Here is an 8,973-nt window from a genome sequence, read left to right on the forward strand (position 1 = left end):
TGGTGCTTCTTGTCAGGGACATCAGTCCCTCAATAATGACACAGAGACTTATAATTATGAAAGCTTAACTGATAGCTTAGGCTTGTTTCTAACTAGCTCTTATAACTTAAATTAATCCATTACTATTGATTTACTTTCTGCCTCATGGCTTTATTACCTCATCTCTATAGTGTCCATCCTGCTTATTCTGCATCTCCTGGTGTCTCTGCCTTCTTCCTTCCAGTGTCCTCTCTGCCCTAGCTATTGGCCATTCAGCTTTTTATTAAACCAATCACAGTGACACATCTTCACAGTGTACAAAAAGATTATTACACAACAATCCCCTTTTTTTCGAACAGGTTTCTGTGACTGCGCTTTACTCATGGTATCAGTGCTCGAATCACAAGATCCGCTCTGCTCATTTGATTAAGGTGTGCAACGCTACAATTCCCCCTTTTTATCTAAATAAAAAAGGAAAGGTTTTAACCTTGACATAGGAATACTATTAACAATAAGAACAAATATCAAGTAAGAATTACATTCACAATGTCCCATCCATTTGTATTTGGCATATTCAGAGAAAATAATCTATTATCTGTCTTATCTTGGTGAACTTAAAGTTTTATACCTGAACTATTTTCTATTATAATTTGTATTACCACCTTAAAACTATCTTTTTAGACCACAAAACACTTTTAGATAAACAATTTAAGCTTTTATGTCTCTCAAACTTATACACTTTATACCTCTTTTGTGAATTTCTTTTCTGAATTTGGTAACAAGGAAAACTGTAACTATAACTAGTCTTCAACTCCATCAGAGATGCAAGAAGGATATACTACCTGAGAAAACAGAAAGTGCAGAGCAAACAACTTCAAAAGCCATAGAAATGACAGAAACAGCTTTTGCTTTCCACAAATTATCAGGATAGAAAATTGTAGATGTAACCAACTGTCTTATTAAATAAGAAATGCAGAACCAATGCAAAGAAGAAAGCCAAGAGATCAGAGCTAAGAGCCTTACTGTCTGCTGCAGCTAACCTCTTTAGCCAAGAGACCTCTCTGAAAAAAGAGACCTACTTCCTGTCTGTTTTTATATAGACTTTTTGTTCTGCCTTCTCATTGGTGTAAACCCAAACACATGACTGCCTCGTCACTGCCTGTATGTACAGCATACAGCCGGTCTTCTATGGTATTGAGATTAAAGGCGTGTGTCTCCAATGTTGGCTGTATCCTTGAACACACAGAGATCTACCTAGCTCTGCCTACCAAGTGCTGGGATTAAAGGTGAGCACCACCAACGCCCAGCTTTTGCTATGGCTCTAATAGCTCTGACCCCTGGGCAACTTTATTTATTAACATACAATTAAAATCACATTTCAGTACAAATAAAATACCACCCTAGGAAATCAATATGCAAAACCCACCACCTGTTCTTAGACCTATAGTAAGTTTGTTATAAAATAAATTAGGGGTCTGGGTTTGGGCTGTGGCGGTGAGGTGACCCTTTGCTCAGCATGGGGGGGGGGGTGCGGGTCAGCGAGGCAGGCGGCCCGTCCATTGAGGTGTCCTGCCTTGCCCCTGCCCCCTCGGCTTCTGGTGGCAAGGCAGGGGAGTGAGGAGATGCTGACCCAGAGGGGCAGCAGCACTATGTCCCACAAGGCCGCAGGCGGCAGAGATGGGGACCATTCCCACCAGGTCCAGGTGAAAACCTACTATCTCGGAGACATTATGATAACAAACACACTTTGAGCCTTCCATCTCCTTTGGGGGACTTTGCAGTGAGGTTCGAGATGTGTGTTCTTTCAACAATGAACAGCCATTCACCATGAAATGGATAGATGAGGAAGGAGATCCGTGAACAGTGTCTTCTCATTTGAAATTAGAAGAAGCTTTCCGGCTTTATGAGCTGAACAAGGATTCTGAACTCTTGATCCATGTATTTCCTTGTGTACCAGAACGTCCTGGAATGCCTTGCCCAGGAGAAGACAAATCCATTTACCGAAGAGGGGCACTCCAGTGGAGAAAGCTTTACTGTGCAAATGGCCACACTTTTCAAGCCAAACGGTTCAACAGGCGTGCTCACTGTGCCATCTGCACAGACAGAATCTGGGGGTTTGGACGACAAGGATACAAGTGCATCAATTGCAAACTTTTGGTTCATAAGAAGTGCCACAAGCTTGTCACAATTGAGTGTGGGCGGCATTCTTTGCCACTGGAACCAATGATGCCAATGGACCAGTCATCCATGCATCTGGACCATGCACAGACAATAATTCCATATAATCCTTCAAGTCATGAAAGTTTGGACCAAGTTGGTGAAGAAAAGGAGGTGACCAACAGCAGGGAAAGTGGTAAAACGTCATCAAGTCTGGGTCTCCAGGATTTCGATTTGCTTCGAGTTACAGGGAGAGGAAGCTATGCCAAAGTACTGCTGGTTCGATTAAAAAAAACATCGCGGGTCCGGGCGGTGGTGGCGCACGCCTTTAATCCCAGCACTCGGGAGGCAGAGGCAGGCGGATCTCTGTGAGTTCGAAGCCAGCCTGGGCTACCAAGTGAGTTCCAGGAAAGGCACAAAGCTACACAGAGAAACCCTGTCTCGAAAAACCAAAAAAAAAAAAAAAAAAAAAAAAAAAAAAAAAAAAAAAAATCGCATTTATGCAATGAAAGTTGTGAAAAAAGAGCTTGTCGATGAGGAGGAGGATATTGACTGGGTGCAGACAGAGAAGCATGTTTTCGAGCAGGCATCCAATCATCCTTTTCTGGTTGGGCTGCATACTTGCTTCCAGACAGAAAGCAGATTGTTTTTTGTCATAGAGGATGTCAATGGAGGGGACCTAATGTTCCACATGCAGTGACAGAGAAAGCTTCCTGAAGAGCATGCCAGATTTTACTCTGCAGAAATCAGTCTAGCTCTAAATTATCTTCATGAGCGAGGGATCATTTATAGAGATTTGAAGTTGGACAATGTGCTGCTGTACTCTGAAGGACACATTAAACTCACTGACTACAGCATGTGTAAGAAAGGATTACGGCCTGGAGATACAACTAGCACTTTCTGTGGAACTCCCAATTGCATTGCTCCTGAAATTTTAAGAGAAGACTATGGCTTCAGTGTTGACTGGTGGGCTCTTGGAACGCTCATGTTTGAGATGATGGCAGGAAGGTCTCCATTTGATATTGTTAGGAGTTCCAATAACCTCGATCAAAATACAGAGGATTATCTATTCCAAGTTATTTTGGAAAAGCAAATTCGCATACCACGTTCTCTGTCTGTAAAAGCAGCAAGTGTGCTGAAGAGTTTTCTCAACAAGGACCCAAAGGAATGATTGGGTTGTCACCCTTAAACTGGATTTGCTGACAGCCAAGGACATCCATTCTTCAGAAACGTGGACTGGGACATGATGGAGCAAAAGCAGGTGATGCCACCCTTTAAACCAAACATTTCCAGAGAGTTTGGTTTGGATAACTTTGACTCCCAGTTTACTAATGAACCAGTCCAACTCACTCCAGATGATGATGACATTGTGAGGAAGATTGATCAGTCTGAATTGGAAGGTTTTGAGTATATCAACCCTCTTTTGATGTCTGCAGAAGAATGTGTCTGATCCTCCCTTTCAGCTCTCATTTGCTTACTGTCATTTAGTGCATGGATCAACCTGTTAGCCTGGTCACAGTTGACATTCTGTATCGTCACCTACAGAAATCTCACTGTCCTCTTACAGACGACAGGACTCATAGAGCTAAGTAGAGCTAAGAAAAAAAAAATGAAACTAGCTTCCTCACAGACAGGTCAGACTTCAGTTACACTTGCTCTCCAGAGGCCTAGGAATGAGTGAGGAAATTGTCTTTTGTTTAAAGGAAATACCACAGCTTCTCAAATAGAGTCTCTGTTGTGCTCTGACACACGGTGGGATGACATCATCAGTCTCCCACAGTTGGTGTCATCTTGTGTTAAGTCAGTTGAAGGCTTAATTGTGTAATGGAGGGTAATTCACAATACATCTTGTATTCCTAGTTTCAGAGTTCCTTGAGTTTAAGAATCCTCCTATAAATTTTCTCATTACTTGGGTAATTATTGCTATTTAAAGGAGCAGTTATCAAATTGATATACAATTGACTAGTTTTACTAAGAATTGGGTTATAAATTAGTAGCCATGTTTGAAAAACTGGCACAATGATTTATTTATTTTGTGTTTTAAAATTCTTTTTTTTAGACTAAGGGCTTAGCTTCTGAGCTTGCCTTTTCAGTGAAAACTAGCATGCTGATACATGTAGTTCAGAGACCCAGAAGGCACATGAATGGACAGTTGCTCAGTACATATAAAGGAAAAAATAGACATTTAAAGCTGCACAAAGAGCAGTGGTGGTGTGTTATTTCTTATTGGGAATGAATCCTACAGTTGGACTTTGAGATTTGGTTTAAATAGTGAGGAGACACTCACTTCTTACCCAATTAGAAGAGCACTCCATTCATTCAGGGGAGGCAGAATGTACATACATGTTTTATTATTTAGTGTACAGGAAAATAATTTAATTTATCTTCTAAGTAGAATGTCTTAACTACTTTTGATTCCTTCCTCAAAGTACATTTCTTGTACTTTTGAGACCTGTTAATGGTGTCTGCAATGAAATCAAGAACAGTAGTAAAAGAACTTGAGTATAACACATGTGTACTCACATCACAGTTCTAGCTCTTCCTGAGTTTTTATGTCTTAGGTAACAAATGTAATACATAATAGAATGCATTTCAGGGGCAGAGTTATTTAGTTCTCCACAATATTTTTATTAATAGTAGTAGTTAGCAACATTTTATTTTAAAAAGTACCATTTTTAGCATTGTTCTGCTGTTTATTTTAAATATTTTTATATAAAGAACTTTAAAATAATTATCTAAATAAACTACAGTTATCAAATCAGTAAAATTTAATTTTTAGGGATGCTATCTAGTGTTCTGCTTATAATGATTTAAACCATGTAGGCATTTGAAAATGATCTTTTGGGGGAATGCTACATTTCATTAGAAGTGTAAGTTTCCCCAGGTTTGTGTCATGTATTTTCTTTTCTTCAAATAATTTAAGGCTGAGAACAATGAAAATCTCCATTGATTGAGACCAAATAAGGGACCAGTGAGGTGGTTCATCAGGGAAAGGCGCTTGCTGCCAAGCCTGATAACCTGAGTTTGATGCCTGAAACTCACGTGGTAAAGGAAAGAACCAGATCCCACAAATTGGTACACATGGCACATGCACACCCCTCCCCTGCAGTAAGTAAATGTGTGGGAGTGGGGAGCAGCCAAATAAATGCAGGAAATGCACATCAGAAAGCAGTTGCTTATGTGCATTTTCATGTTTGAGAGGTATATATGTTTCCCTAATACTTAGAACTTAGTTTAAATCAAAAGGCAATGTTCGCATCATAAACTTGTAGAGAATTCTGGTGTCAATATGTTTATGACCTTTTAAGTGGTGCTGTTTTCCTTTAGGCATTTTGGAATATAGAATAATCACTGAGAGCTTGTTTAAAAATGCACATCATTGGACCTACCATAAGGTCCAATCTTGAGATTAAGAGGGATAATCAGTGAATTATCATACACATTTGTCAACAAATTTAGATGGATTAATTCAAGTTACATATCTTACCTACACTCACCCCCAATAAACCTGTCTGTTTTCTGCCAATACTGTACAAAAATGATGAGCATTTTTCTATGATGAGGTTTTAACCATTATTAATGGTGGTCTTTGTCTTTAAATCTTTTTTTAAATAAGATTTACTGTGTGTATTTTATACAGAATTATTGCAAATGTTTTTAATTGAGTTCTGGTTTTCAGTCCTAACATGCCGTGCCAGCTCTGTGTATGTCCTGTAAAAGTTCTCTCAGAATACTCATCAGGGGTAATGGTATGGATGGGCGGAGTGGTTAGCATTTGGTGTCTTAGAAATCATTTATTTTGCATAAGCTGTGGTCAGATAGTTTTAATCACATGCAGCTGGATTGGATGTCTAGTTCCATGTGTCCTCACTGCTGGTACATTTAGTTTAGAAATTTGTTTTAATTTTTGTCATATAGAATACTGCCTTGTTCACTATAATGTAATCTGTATTTGCATAATTTTTTACATTAAAACTTTTAAATAAAATGTTTAATATCTATGGAAAAAAATAAATTAGGAGGAAATGCTTTTTGCAATGGCCTCAAAAATAGTTATGGAGCTGGAGAGATAGTTCAGCAGTTAAGAACACCAGCTGTTCTTTCAGAGGACCTAGGTTTGATTTCCACCTCCCACATGGCAGCTCACACACACAGCTCGCCTCGGGTACCAGTCACACACATGGTGCACACACACACACACACCCCCCACCACACCACCCACGCGGTCTGTGTGTGTGTGTGTGTGTGTGTGTGTATACAAAGCACCAATATGCATAAAATAATTTAAAATTAAAAACAAATACTTAGCAATAAATCTATTCAAGGAAGTGAAAAAAAACCTCTATAATGAAAACTTTAAGACACTGAAAAATGAAACTGGAGAAGATGGAATTACCTTCATGGTTTGGTAGAATTTATATTGTGAAAATGACTATATTACTGGAAATAATCTACAGATTTAATGCAATCTGCATCAAAATCTCAATGACTCTCTTGACAGAACTAGAAAAAGCAATCCTAAAATCTATATGTATGCACAAAGGACTAAAAAATGTCAAAACAATCTTTAGGAGAAAGAAATTCTGGAGATATCACAATACCAGACCTCAAATTACAGAACAGAACCATAATAACAAAAGTAGCATATTACTGTCACAGAAACAGATACAAAACCAACAGAATAAAATCAGGAACTCAGAAAAAAAAGCCTAAATAGTTACAGCCACCTACTTAATTTGGAAAAATGGGATGCCCACATTTAAAAGAATAAAATTAGACCCTTATCTCTTACCATGCACAAAAACAAACTCAGATCATATAATACCTGAAACTTTGAAACTTCTAAGAGAAAACACTTCAAAATATAGGCATAAGAAAGGATATCCAGAAAGAATTTCAGTAACACAGGAAATGAACCTCCCCCCAAACAACAAATATCATCACATGAATTTAAAAAGCTTCAGCATCACAAGGGAGGGTGAGACAATCTTCAGAATAGGAAAAGTCTTTACTAACTATGCATCAGACAGAGCAAATACATAACTACAAAAATTAATCACAAAAAAATAACCAAACAGCAAATGGACTAATGAATTGAATGGATGGTTCTCAGAAGAAGAAATACAAGTGGCTAGTAAATGTGTAAAATGTGTTCAGCATCCTTAGCCATCAGGGAAATACAAATTAAAATTGACTTGAGAGCCTCTCACCACAGTCAGCATGGCTATCATCAAAAAGATACATGGTAATAAACGCTGGCAAGATGTGGGGAGAAAAAGAACATTTTACTTTGGGCAGCCACTATAGAAATCAGTACAGAGATTTCAAAAAAAAAAAAAAAAAAAAAAAACAAAAACAAAAAAACCTAAAAACTGGACTACCATATACCCAACAGTACCACTCTTGGGTATACGCCAAAAGGACTCTAAACCAATATACAACAGGGATACCTGTATATCCATGTTTCTGTCTGCATTATTCACAATAGCCAGGGGATGGAACCAACCATATATCCATCCATAGGCGAATGAATAAGAAAAGGCAATACATATGCACCATGGAAATTTGCATATCTCCCGCCCCCCCCCTCTCTCTCTCTGTGTGTGTGTGTGTGTGTGTGTGTGTGTGTGTGTGTGTGTGTGTATGTGTGTGTGGTATATGTGCACATGTGAGGGGGGCGGGGTTCAGGCACCTGTGCCCCATACACAGAGGCCAGAGAAAAGTGTTCAGTGCCCTCCTCTGTAATTCTCTGTCTTATCCCTTTGAGACAGGTCTCTTGCTGTACCTGCAACTCATGTTTTTCAACTCGCCTGGTAGCCAGCATACCCCAGCGCTCCTCCCCTCTGCCCTACCGTGCTGGGGCTACAGGTGTGTGTGCGAACACATCTGGCTTTACACAAGGGTGAGGGGGTCTGATCTGGTCTTCATGCTTTCACAGCAAGTGCTCTTCATTGCTGAGCTGTTTCTCTAGTCCCTACACAATGGAATTGTATGTGTCATAAAGAAAAATGAAACCATAACATTTGTAGGAAATTTGAAACAATTGGAAATCAGTATGCTAAAATAAGCAAGATTCAGAGAGAAAGATACTGAATGTTTTCTCACATGCATGCGTGTGTGTGTGTGTGTGTGTGTGTGTGTGTGTGTGTGTGTGTGTGTTTACCTATGTGTATGTACAAGTTGTAGAACTAAGAAGGAAACCCTGAGAGGGGAGGAGGAGATCTTAAGGGAGGCAGGAAATAGAGAAGATGATGTAGCACTTGTGATAAGAAAGCAGAAGGGAACTAACTGGGAAAAGAAAGGGAGCCAGATGAAGTTGGGGGACAAGCAGGGGAAGGAGAAGTAGAAGGAGAATGAAAGTATAACAACACAGATGTATAAAGATGTCACTCCAGGTGGCAGTGGCTCACGCCTTTAATCCCAGCCCTCAGCCAGGTGGATCTCTGTGGGTTCAAGGCCAGCCTGGTCTACAGAGTGAGATCCAAGACAGGCACCAAAACTACACAGATGTTACAATGAAGAACATTTGTATGCTAACCTAAAAAATGAATTGTTTTTTAAAAAGGCAGAGAGACACAGACTGGTAATCCCAACCTATTAGGAGGCTGAAGAAAGAGGATCACAAGTTCAAAGCATGCCTGGGCTAAAGTGTGATTTCAAGTGCAGCCTGGGTAACTTAATGAAGCCCAGCCTAGAAGTCAAAAGAAGTAGCTCAGTGGTGGAGCACTTGCCTAGCATTGATTAGACCCTGGATTCAACCCCCCACTACTGCAAAACACAAAAATGAACATAAAATGGGAAACAAAATGTGCCTGGGGTAGTCCATCCACAGGAGCA

At 39.6% G+C, this 8,973-nt stretch overlaps 1 pseudogene; it reads left to right on the forward strand.

The window, feature by feature from the left end:
* The first annotated feature begins 1,601 nt into the window (after positions 1 to 1,601).
* LOC114707672 lies at positions 1,602 to 3,586 on the forward strand (annotated as a pseudogene).
* The last annotated feature ends 5,387 nt before the right edge of the window (positions 3,587 to 8,973 follow it).

The sequence above is a fragment of the Peromyscus leucopus genome, chromosome 2 (genome assembly GCF_004664715.2).
Source record: "Peromyscus leucopus breed LL Stock chromosome 2, UCI_PerLeu_2.1, whole genome shotgun sequence".
In the NCBI taxonomy this organism is placed as follows: domain Eukaryota; kingdom Metazoa; phylum Chordata; class Mammalia; order Rodentia; family Cricetidae; genus Peromyscus; species Peromyscus leucopus.